The sequence below is a fragment of the Prionailurus viverrinus genome, chromosome C2, assembly GCF_022837055.1.
Source record: "Prionailurus viverrinus isolate Anna chromosome C2, UM_Priviv_1.0, whole genome shotgun sequence".
Taxonomy (NCBI): domain Eukaryota; kingdom Metazoa; phylum Chordata; class Mammalia; order Carnivora; family Felidae; genus Prionailurus; species Prionailurus viverrinus.
The window spans coordinates 115,052,212-115,065,596 of record NC_062569.1 but is presented as its reverse complement, the minus strand read 5'-3'; the positions used below and the strand labels follow the sequence as shown (position 1 = coordinate 115,065,596).

Genomic DNA, 13,385 nt, shown 5'->3' with positions numbered 1-13,385 from the left:
CTCAACCTCAGTGTGTTACATAAAAACACCTTCTCCAGCAATCAGTATTACCAGGGTCCACATGGGGAGCCCATGGCCAGCCTCTTTGTTCCCTGGATGAACAAATTGGATGTTAATACTGCTCTGCTACAACTCCTAACTCAAACTCATTGAAAAAGGAGTGAAACTTCTATGAAGTGCCCTTTAAAAAGAGGTAATTTTTGCTTATGAAAAACAAAACAAAACAGTGAGTCGTCTAAGAATAATAAAATGGAATATTTTACAGTGAAGCACATGACCTAGAGTGAAGACTTTGAATGCTCCTCTGCTGGTCCAGGCTGCTAATACTCTTCTTGTTCTTCCGTGGGCCCCCTTCATCGGTACCACAAAGCCTTCATATGTAGCATAGAGAACGTACATGATCCTCTGCAATACAGGGTTGTTTCCCCCCTCAACCTCCAGGCAACTCAATTGAAAGTTCCTTAGCTTTCAAAGCAAAAGTCTCTCTCTTTCTCCAAGTTTTCAATGATAAGTTTCAATACACTGACCTGCTGCATCAATTCAACTGCTTGCCATCCCTGTTGCCTGCAGCAGGATCCTTTCATACCACGCCCCAGCCAGCTTTAGGGGCTGTGGTAGTTCTGAGTGTTGCAATGGGCCTCAGCAGAGCTGCACTGCTAGAGCTGAGAGGTTTCCTGGGTTTGCTCAGAGCTGGAACAACAGGGGAGGAAGCCGCTGAAGTTCTTCCTTACCGGCAGTTACAGGGTCGTAGTGTTTTCCATCACAGCTTGCATCATAAAACTTCTTGAGAGGTGCCTGGGTGGCCCAGATGGTTAAGCCTCTGACTTTTGATCTCGGCTCAGGTCACAATCACAGTTCATGGGACTGAGTCCCATGTCCAGCCTGCTTGGGATTCTTTATCTCCCCCTCTCTCAGCTCCTCTCCCACCTTGAAATCTCTCTCTTTTATTCTCTCTCTCTCTCAAAATAAATAAATAAACAAACAAAAAACAAAAAAACAAAGGCCAAAAAAAACCTTCTTGAACCACTGAACAAATTCAAAATTGTCCTGAAACTTTCCTTTCACTAATTTGTCCACAGGAATTATTTTGTCAACACCCATTCTTTTAAGACCTGCTTGTAGTGTCTTGAACTTCCGGATGTACTCAGCTTAGCCTGGAATTTCACCTTCTTCAAGGCCATGGAGCCAGGGAACAGGCCATTCATAAACTGACAATAGGCAGCCCCTGAGGGCAACTGTTCAATCTTCCTCAGATTCACCTGCAGAGAGAGACTCCCTGATCCAGTCCAGCCTGTCATGTGGACTCAGGTTGTCACTGGTGACTGACGTTGGGAATACCTTCACTGTTGTCTTTGGCTATCAGCGGTACTGCAGCCACCACCTGTGCCCAGCTTGGGTTCAGTCTTTGTTTCCTCTCCTTCAAACCAACCGATCCTGCCTGCCACCAGCCCTGATGACTTCACACGCATTCCCCCACACCCATCATGCACCAACGTACCTAAAAGTGAGTGGCTTTAGAGATCCGAAGTTTATTAACTGGTCATTCTGTGGGTTAACAACTTGCCTTGGGCTCAGATCTTTGTACTGCTGGTCTGTGCCAGGCGCAGATGCTCTCAGCTGGGCTCACTCTTGTACCTGCAGTCAGTGTCTAGTGTAGTGGAGGACTGGTTCATTGCCCCTAGAGCACATCTATTTTCTGTGGGGCCCCCTGTCTTCCAGTAGGTTAAAGGGTAAAAAAGGAAAAGGAGACAATGGAGCCTGGAGTCACTGAATACAGTTCTCTAGTGTGTACCTTTAGTAGGATGTAATAACTGCCATAAAGATAGAATTGGGGGATATACCCAATCTTTATTCTCTTAACCTCATATTTCATGCCGATGCCAGTTAGCCGAAGCTAACAAGGGTCAAAGGACAAGAATGTCCACGTAACGTCAGCCTCCTGGAATGAAGAACAGGACAAAGAAAGGCAATTCACCTATCTAGAACATGACAAAAACAGAGTAAACAACATAGAACTTTTAAACTTGTTTACCATTGTTTTACTGGTTATTGCAGAGATGAAAATATGAATCTTGACTTATTTTGGTCTACGTTAACCACAAGTTTTGTGCTTTATTCCAGACAGAACAAGAAACTTCAGGCATTTTAACTCTCTTCACCCTTCCCAACACACTGTTCTTATACATATTAATTATGAATTTAAACTTATCAACACTTTACTATTATTACTATTTTGGTAGAATTAATATTTGGATTCACCAATATATTTATAGCCTTAATTTCTGTCTGTATCTATAAGCTTCTATTCTCTCACTGTTTAAAAAAGCAATATTTAGTGTTTCCTTTACTTCATTTCTATTATGGTAAATTCTTTCAAGTTTTGTGTGTCTGTAAATGGCTTTTCTCATTTTCATTCCAAAAGAATTTTTTCTCAATCTTTAAACTCCTAGATTGACAGTTATTTTATTTCAGCACTTTAAAAATATAATTTGTCTTCTAGCTTTTATCATTGTTGTTGAGAAAATAGACTTAAGTTTTATTGTTGTTATTTTGAAGGTATCATGTTGTTTTTCTCTGGGAGCATGTTAAAATTTCTTTTGTCTTTGCTCTTCTTGCAATTTTAGTCTGTTGTGTTACTACATAGATTAATTTTGTTAAAATCCTACTTTGGAGTCTTAGGTTTTCTTTAACATATGGTTTATTTTCTTCAGCAGTTTTGGAAATTTTCAGCCATTCCCTCTTCAAAATTTTGTCACCACATTCTTTCTCTTCTCCTTCTGAGACTCTATAAACATATCCCAGGTTCTCACCACACTCAAGGAGAAGGGATCATATAATGTGCCCATATCAGAATGGGAATCTTAGAGGATATCTTGCAATTCTACCTATCACAGAGAGCAATATTCCTGACAGTGCTGGGAACACCATTACCTTCCATCTTGTGGTTGTAAGAAGCTACTGTTATTTTTCAATACTAATGACTTAACATCTGTATTTTTTTTTAGAAGACAAAAGGATATTCTAATGGTAAAATTCCTTTTTAATGGGAACTACTGCAACTATACTAGAGCAAAGATAGAGTAAATTAATACACGTTTGTAAGAAATCATACATAGTAAGAAATGTAAGAAATTATTTTGGATAACAAGAGGGGTGAAGCTTCTTACAATGCGTTGTTTCAGGAAATAATTCTCACTTATTTGCTCTATTTGTGTTGAGCTGGTCCCAAGTTTACATACTTGTTCCCGAGTCAAGTACATCTACTTGGAACTGATATAAAGCAATAAATATAATTCAAATATCATTCAAACAAGTCTGTTTTCATAAATTTTAATTAATTTTTGTTACTAACATAACTTTAAGTGGAATAGAATCATAGTGATTATCCAGCACAAATGACAGTGCATCAATATGAATAGGTCTATTACATGTTCTATATGTATATATAAATCTACATGTATAATGCTGTTTCTCTTTTCTTCTTTATGTCTTTGTCTACCTAATAAAATGTTTCACACATTGTACTATGTTGATATTGCTCTCACTCTTTAAGCTATTGAGAACTCCCGTGGCCACTGTCAGGTGGTATAGTGATTGAACTGTTAATAGAGATTCAATTTGCGGTTCCAATAATAGCTGCAAAGATGTAAAATATCCTACGTATGAAGAAGATTTACAAAATACAAAATAGGTATGCCATTCAGATTTTATAATAACTTCTCCTGAGGACTAGGAAGTTCAGAAAAATTTTAATATTTGGCTTTATCTTTAAGATCTACTTTTATTTTAAAGTGTGTGAAGCAGCCGTTTTTCTTTCCATTTTATTACATTACATGGAATACAGTCAAAGAATACAATACAAGGGAACCAAGATGTTGTTAGTTAGATACATATGAGTTGAATCTTATATGATAAAGGCATTCAACATACACTCACATTTCAATTGTTCTCTCTTGCGATTTAAACATCTCAATTCAGATCACCTTACCCATTTCAGGTCATGAGCTCTGATTCACAGTTACCAGTCTGATCTCCTATATGAACATAAAAAGTTGACTTGTAAAGTAAATACCAATTCATGTACGAAAATTGTTATTTATTAGAAAATAATCCAGAATTCTTAGGTTGTCTATGTAACAAATTTATTTCAGGATATAGAACTGGAAACATATTTCTGGGGGCACCTGTGTGGCTCAGTTGGTTAAGCGTCCAACTCTTGATTTCAACGCAGGTCATGATCTTGTGGTGCATGGGTTCAAGTCCCACATCAGGCTCTGTATTGACAGTGTGGAGCCTGCTTGGGATTTCCTCTTTCTCCTCTCTCTGTGCCTCCCTCATTCTCTCTCTCTCTCTCTCTCTCTCTCTCTCTCTCAAAAAATGAATAATAAGCATAAAAAATAAAAGCATTTCTGGGTTAGTATAGAATAATAGTAAGAAGAGAAAGATTATCTTACTTCTACTATCATTATTTCTTTGTAATTGATGACTAATAGAAACTTCACAAAACTTAAACATTTTACCATTTTGCTATATTTATTTAGTGAGAGAAACATAGCTTCTAATAATTATTTCCCCCAAATTAAAAAAGTATACAACATATAGCATAGTTTGGTAGAAATATTGAAATTTTAAGGCAAAAATGCCGGGGTTCTTGTCCTAACTTTATGTCTGTGATTTAAATCAAATAATTTTAAGAACTTCAGTTCTTTCACATTCTAAAATTATGTAATGATTTTTAATTTTACTAATTAACCTCATAAGCTTTGGGAATCAAATGAAATAATATACATAAAATTATTTTGTATACAATAGAGCTCTAATAAATTTAGGTTTAACTATTGCTAATATTATCAAAATTATACCACTTTGTAAGACATGCTAATGAACCCTAATTCAGTATAGTTGTGAAAAACATCATTATTAAGAAACAATTAGTTTCTGTCTATTGAAGGAATCTAATATATGACCAGTACATACCAATCTTAGGCCCTTTTATTCTCTAAACAATATTTATATTTGTTTGGTAAACTATATTTTAAACATTTTGAGAAGACAGAAATTGAGACCTAGAGGTATAAGTGGTTTGTCCAAGAAGCACAAATAATAACATCCAGAATCTACATTTAATTCCTGTTTTTGAATTTGAATTCTCTCAGATCACCCTGATAACATCAGTTTTCCAGTATCTCACATACATGTTGCTGGGAAAAATCATAAAATTATATAAAAACATTCACAGAAACTAAATTCTATTACTCAAATTCCAAGGTCAAGTCTAGTAATGCTTTAATCACCTGACTGTGGATTACCCATCTTGCAGATTTTCTGTTACATGGTTATATTTCTGGCTAGTGTCAGTAATATTCTCTTCTCTCAGTGGGTTTAGTGTTTAGTGTTAAAAAATCTCATTGTAATTTTAACCTCATTTTTTATCAACTGACCTTTCTTTTATTGAAGGTAACCTGGAGCAAGTTCTATAGAAAACATGGAGGTAAACTGATCATAAATCATGTTAGAGACATGAACTATGGAGAGGAAAAAATAGCATTAATTCATAAAACCTTAAGATAGCAAGGGGTGTTGGGGTTATATATTATAAAGCAAAAATCCTCTCCATGACCTTCCTGACAAGGGACCATTATAGGTTTTCTCTTTGAAGGATATCTTTTTTTATTCCACAGTAGGATGAGGAAATTTCAAAAAGAATCTATTAACTGTGCTGGAGAGCTTGACTTCTAAAAGACAAAATCCCAGCTCTCTAAATTGTATGCCACTCCTGGCAGAAATGTGGCAAATGTGACTTTGTGGGTTTCTGTGAACAGCTTTTATTGAAGAGGTTAAGCCATTGTTCAACCATGACTCTAAATCCTCTCAAAATGAACACATGTTTCTGAACTGATCTTTAGTCAGTCATGTACCCTAGCCTCTTCTACTTTTAAAAAATCCATGACCTTCCCAGGGTGCACATCAGCAGAGAATAATGTTTCTCTCATATATGATGTTATACACCATAAAACAATATATACATTTAGAAGACTTTTAAATATATGGGACCTAAATCAACTTACTCTTAAAATTTCTACGCCTTTTATTTTTAAAAAAGTAATTTATACTTTGTATACATTCAAATACGGATTGGAAGGTTAAATAAAAATTATGAGATTATATAAGAATTATACTTTTGATCATTTTTCTTGTTTTATTGTGTTAAAAATATTTATAAAGAACCTACACTTTCAGCAGAAAATGCAATTGAAATTTAAGCACATTGTTTCCTGGGATGCAGATATGACCATGTCATGTAACCTGGTGGACCAACCGAAGCAGAGCCTCTTGATAGGCACATGGAAGGGCATGGCTGAGTTACAACATCCACAGCATGAAAAAGGAATGTTGTCTCTGAGAAAAGCAGAATTCTGCCTTTCACAGTGGTTCAAATTCAACCCCTCAAGGACTAACATGCTTTTTCGAGAAAAAAAGAGAGAGGTCTATGAATAAAAGCATAAAAGATTTTATTTTCAAGGCAACCTGAGTAGCTCAGTTGGTTTAAGCATCTGACTTCAGTTCAGGTCATGATCTCATGGTTCTTGAGTTCAAGCCCTGCATCAGGGTCTCTGCTGTCAGTGCAGAGCATGCTTCAGATCCTTCATCTCCCTCTCTCTGCCCTTGCCCTGCTCACTCTCACTTTCTCTCTCAAAAATGAATGAATGAATGAATGAATGAATGAATGAATAAATAAATGTCTTTTTAAAAAAATTACATTTTCAGATAAAGGTGCTATAAAATTCCCAGGTATAAAATAGTGTTATTTTTTTTTCAATAAAATGAAACAAAACAAGAAATATGCTGATTTTTCCACATTCTCATATTTAGTGGGCACTTTGAGGACTATAATTCAGCAGTAACATCTATAGTCTGTTATGTCCCATGGGAGCTGACAGATTAGTTTCATAAACTCACATGGGTCACTCCTAAAGAATACTCAGAAATACTGGAGGAAATTTTGGAGGATGCCACATCAGTTAAGTAAGGTCCTAAATATGGGGATTAGAAACAGAGAAATATGAGCTACTTATGCTGCAGAAATTCAATTTTTACTGAAGGCTGGGGTGGCCTATGTTATATATAAATATTACAAAGAACGACAGCCCTTGTAACTTTTTCTTCCCAAAAGTCAGGTATTTTCCTGTGAATATTTTTTTCAGTTGGTAAAATTATAAAATGACTTTTCAAAGTGTTCTGAATTGGTCTCATACAAAGAGACTTACTAAACGGTAGCTTTAAAATTTTTTTTTTAACGTTTTTATTTATTTTTGAGACAGAGAGAGACAGAGCATGAACAGGGGAGGGGCAGAGAGAGAGGGAGACACAGAATCCGAAGCAGGCTCCAGGCTCTGAGCCATCAGCCCAGAGCCCGACGCGGGGCTCTAACTCACAGACGGTGAGATCGTGACCTGAGCCGAAGTCGGACGCTTAACCGACTGAGCCACCCAGGCGCCCCTAAACGGTAACTTTTATACAATATGAGGAGCTTGCATGATATTTTAAGAAGTTTAAACAGTGGAATCTTTAGGAAGTTCACCACTGCAGCAATGAGAAAGATGGAAAAAGGGAAAGCAAGACAAGCAATAGAAAAGTCAGTTATGAAGGTACTCTGGCACTTAGGTGGGGAAAAAAACAGGGAAATGTGTAGAGTTCTGGGGAGAGTTTGGAAGGCAAACTCAAGAACTAGTTGGAAAATTGAATCAATAGAATTTGTTGACAGTTATCACACTGAACAACATGTGCCAGGGCTGTCATGCATAATTTTCTCTCAAATTTCTCAGTCTAGCATGGAAAATATAAATACAGATAGTTATAAATATGTGACATTATGCAAAGAAGTCATGAGACAATACAGCAGACACTGCAAATTCTATGCCTTATATCAGCTCAACCCATCTAAATTCAGTTAGAGCTACAATCGTAAGTATCCAAATGAGGCTGATAGCTTCATGTGAAATACTTTATCTCAAGACTTCCTAGCACTTTAGGAGTTTACTCCACCTACCACTGTAGACCTGAAGTGGAAACGGGGAATTAGCACACCAACACCTGAAGAAACCCTCAACCAATAAGGGATAGTACTGGTAGTCCTGTTTTCTGTGGAATATTGTGACATGTGTGTCCTCTAGAGATTCTTAGAGTGCCCCCATTATTAATTGCAGCCCTGTTTTCCACATGGTAAAATGATGACACATTCTTTACTTTCATTGTCTCACTACTCTACTCACTCACTGTGCTTCCTAAGACTGCCTCCCAAATTAATAAGCTAAATTTGTCTGTTTCACCATCCTTTTTGCTTTGGTTGAGGGGTAAAAGGATTACAAAGTAAGAGAGTTGTAATGAGAGGTGGCGTTAGAGGGCAGCCTTCAGAATGAGCTTTAGGAATTGTGTCACTTGGTCAGATGTCAACAAGGACTACACTGTTAGTGGTAAATAGGATGGTGACAACCCCTGGCAGAGTGCTAACTTTTGGCAAGGTGTAGCTTCCCAAATGACTAAGATCCTCACCATAGTAGATAGGGATGAAGTATAGGTGGAAGCACACTGTCATATACAAATTCTCCAGCTCTTGGAAAGCATAAGACAATAAAAAGTATGGTGGAGCTCACTGGCATTTTCTGGACAAGTCTTAACAAGAAAGACAGACAGGCAATAAGCTAGCCTCCTCTTGGAGAAGAAGATCCCTGATGGTTACTTGGAAGAGATGAATACATATTAAGCTGTTAAATGGAACTGACAAAAACAAACATTTCAATAGTACAAGTGAGATTCTTCACTGTGTTGGGGGAGAACTATAAGCAATTCCTTGGAGGCTAGAGTGAGGGGCTGGTGACAGATCTGGACAAGGTGTCCAAGGCCAGGTCAATGAGGCTTTTATGTGTCATTTTAAGAAGGTTGGATTTTATCCTATAGGTAATATGGAGTGATTCTTGAAGACTTTTACAATGCTACCAAATACAGAAAATGATTTGATTATTTTATCAATTTTTTCAAGATAGAACATAACAAGTACCATTATACATGCACAGGAAAGCAGTTAATTTATTATATATATTTTTTTGAAATAGTTTTATATGTTTTTGTATTTATTTTTCAGAGAGAGAGAGAGAGAGAGAGAGAGAAAGCATGAGTGGGGGAGGGGCAGGGAGAGAGGGAGACATGGAATCGGAAGCAGGCTCCGGGCTCCGTGCTGTCAGCACAGAGCCGGACGCGGGGCTCGAACTCACGGACCGCGAGGTCATGACCTGAGCCGAAGTCGGACGTTCAACCGACTGAGCCACCCAGGCGCCCCTTAATTTATTATATTTAATGGATGCTTAAGGACATTAGGGCTTACTTCTAACAGAAATTGATTTGAGAAAAGCTTAAGGGTTTCATAATGTATCTTACTACTACTTTAAACATACCACTCTTTACTTAAACTTGGATTCTTTGAAATTAATACCAAATTGAATGAGACTATGTATTTCACATTCCCTCATGTTCAGAAAGAGGATCAAACTAGACTACCTTAGACAAAATAGAATTCTTAACAAAAATATCTTAAATATGTCATGAAAAATTACTCTACTGCCAGAAATAATGAGGAAGGAGTTCATCTCTGCTGTTCTTTTTTAATTATGCATCTAACCTTCAAAGCAACAACTCATACACAAACATAGTTTCATAAATTATGTTCAACTTAGTATTTTAAAATCAAAGTTTTGACTGTGATTTGAAAGTTGGAATTCTGTCCCTTAAAATTACACGACATATGAGAAATTTGGTTTTTTATTTGGTTTCCTTGTTTGATTTCTATAGAAATTTGTCTATACAAATTGGGTGACCAGAGACTTTGAATGAGGAACAACAGGGTGACATTGTTAAAAGAATTTCAATTTTAGGTTGAATATAACTGTGACTAAATTTGCAACCTTTTTTGGTAAGTCAACACATGACTGTTTTGTCTCTCTGATTCCATAATAGTTATTAGAACATTATGCCAAAATACTATGTTAAACAAATTAGTAGCTACATGTAGAACAATAAAAGTTATGTAAGTAACATTTATTTATACCTCAAATTTTCATTATATTTGTATAAACTAATAATAGAGAAATTATTGGATCCACACCAGAAACAAACCATAGATAAGATAGTATTATATTCAAAATTTTTTTCTCAAGGCCCCTGGGTGGCTCAGTCAGTTTAGGCATCTGATTTCAGCTTAGGTCATGATCTCATGGTCTGTGGGTTCGGGCCCCACATTGGGCTCTGTGCTGACAGCTTGGAGCCTGGAGCATGCTTCAGATTCTGTGTCTCCCCCCCACCCCCCGCCCCTCTCCCACTCATGCTCTCTCTCACTCTGTCTCTCAAAACTAAATAAATGTTAAAATAAAAAATAAAAAAAAACAACTCTTTTCTCTATAGTATCAGAGACTAAAGTTAAAAATAAATAAAACTTAATACTTCAATTATTTCAAACTGTATTAATCAGAATGTTAGTTTTGCTACCAAAAAAATTAACAAGCTTCAAAAATCTCAGTGTCTTAAATCAATAAAGCTTGTTTTTTTTTCTTCTCTCATCAATACTATATGTCCAGTGCAAGAGAGTTGGACAACGGTTGGGGACAATGCTCTAAGTACCAACCCATAAATCCAGGTTGACTGGGGTTCAACAATGTGATTGCCATCTTCTGCAAGTTGGGAAGAGAGAATATAAAAAACTCCCAACTATTGTTGTAAAATCTAGAAATGACTAGAAACGACTCCTACTAATTTTTTTTTTACAGACTATTTTACAGAAATAGTCATTTCTGACTCTCCCAGTCATGGGAATCCACCATGCTGCAAGAAAACATGCTTGCATGCTTAAGAGAAGCATGCTTGGATTCTTTGAAATTAATATCAAATTAAATATACTTCTCACTCCCTCATGTTTAGAAAAAGGATCTACCTGAGACAAAATATCAGATATCTTAACAAAAATATCTTAAATATGTCATGAAAGATTACTGTACATAAAAGATTACTGAGAATCTGGATACCCATAAGCATTAATTACATATGCCAAATTACTAAGAACTATAATTAAATTATCAAATTTTAAAGTGGAAACTATAAATATCACATCATTGTTACTATCATAAACTAAAACAATTTGTTCAAGCTGTATGCCTTGAAGCGTGCTTGTATAATAAACTGATTTTATTTACTGTCCACAGACTTCTTTCAAAGAGGTTCTGTTGGAACAAGTAGATATTAACACAACTACCTTGAATTTATGCAAGGTCTTATTGTCAAAAAGCCACAAAACATTTATTCAGTTTATTGTTCAGATTTGGTTGAGTAATGCATGTACTCACATTTTCCTTGGAAACTATTTTTTATAATTTACATTTCTTCATTGATTATCTACTTAAGCACTACAAATGGAGTTTGTTGCAAGATCTGAATACATAATAATGATATAGGTTATAATTGCATAATGCAACTTATAACTATGACTTGATTTTCTAAAGCTTTTGTTTCTCTCTATTCCTGATAGGCTAGGAATAATACACAGAATAAAAAAAAAAAGATTAAAAGGTAATGCACTCCAAATCAGCAACAACTGTCATTTCTGATTGGGAGGATTAAGGTATTTATTCCTCTTGGAGACATTTTTCTGTACTTGCTTCTGTCTCACTTTTTATCATTCTTTCCCATAATAAAGTTGGTAACCATAACATATAGTTTAAAATTAAGCCAAATGTAAAGTCATCAAAATTTCTAAGTTAAAATTTTTTTTCTGTAGATAAACATTATGTTTGAATGCACTAGGCCATTTATTAATTGTACAAATGTTTGCAAATTATAATTTTCCACCCCACGATTATGTCCCCTAAAATATATTGATAAATATGCTAGTTATCCAACAATATCTATTTTTTTCTTCCAAAAAGAAAATTCTTTTCAGGATATAGGATCTCCCAAAATGAAGACTATATTTCTTAACTTTTCCCTCCTTTGTATTTTAGTATGTGGCTGAGCTCTAACAAATGAAATCTGCCATGTATTTCTGGATATCTCTGGCTTATTTCCTTTTGCTTTTTCCTAATCCATTTCTTCCTACCCTTCGTTTTCAACCTTAACCACCCCACCCCACCATCCTACCCCTCACCATGGAATAGTCAGTTAGAAGGAGCCTGAGTCTATAAGGACTTGATGGAATAGAACCATCATATATATTCTTCAGTTATGAAAGAAATAAGCATCTGTTTTAAGCCACTGCTACTTTTAGTTTTCTGTAAATTTTATCCACACAAAATCTTAATTTGATATATAATACCTCAAAGAACTATTGTGAAAATTAAATAATATTTCTTGTTCATTAGCATGCTGCCTCTTATTTAGTAAATGTTTAGCTAAATGTTTCCTTTTTTTAAATGTAAATCCAAGTTAGTTAACATATAGTGTAATAATGATTTTAGGAATAGAATTTAGTGATTCATCACTTACCTATAATACCCAGTGCTCATCCCAACAATTACCCTCCGTAAGGCCCATCGTCCATCTAGCCCATCCCCCCATCCAACACCCTGCCAACAACCCTGTTTGTTCTCTGTATTTAAGAGTCTCTTATGGTTTGGCTCTCTCTCTCTGTTTTTATCTTATTTTATTTTTGCTTCCCTTCCCCTGTGTTCATATGTTTTATCTCTTAAATTAAACATATGAATGAAATTATATGATATTTATCTTTCTCCGACTTCTTTTGCTTAACAAAATACACTCTAGTTACATCCATGTTGTTGCAAAAGGCAAGCTATCATTCTTTTTAATATATATATTAATTTTAATATAGATATGTAATATATTAGATATAATATATTATATATATTATATTTAATACAATATATTTAATATATTGGATATAATATATATATTATTAGATATAATTATATTTAGAGTAGATTTAATATATATATTATATATATGTGTGTGTGTATGTGTGTGTGTATATATACATATATATATATATATATATATCTACTACATCTTCTTTAACCATTCATCAGATGATGGACATTTGGGCTCTTTCCATACTTTGGCTATTGTTGATAGTTCTGCTATAAACATTGGAGTGCATGTGCCCTTTTGAATAAGCATTTTTGTATCCTTTGGATAAATACTTAATAGTGCAATTGCTGGGTTGTAGGGTAGTTCTAATTTTTTGAGGCCCTCCATAGTATTTTCTAGAGAGGCTGCTCCAGTTTGCATTCCCACCAGCAGTGCAAAAGGGTTCCTCTTTCCCTGAATTCTCGCCAACATCTGTTGTTGCCTGACTTGTTAATTTTAGCCACTCTGACAGGTGTCAGGTG

The 13,385-nt window shown here is 35.4% G+C and overlaps 1 pseudogene; it reads right to left on the bottom strand.

The window, feature by feature from the left end:
- Nucleotides 1–320: 320 nt before the first annotated feature.
- The window catches only part of LOC125174511 (microtubule-associated protein RP/EB family member 1-like), a 78,260-nt pseudogene continuing 65,195 nt past the window's right edge, over nt 321–13,385 (bottom strand).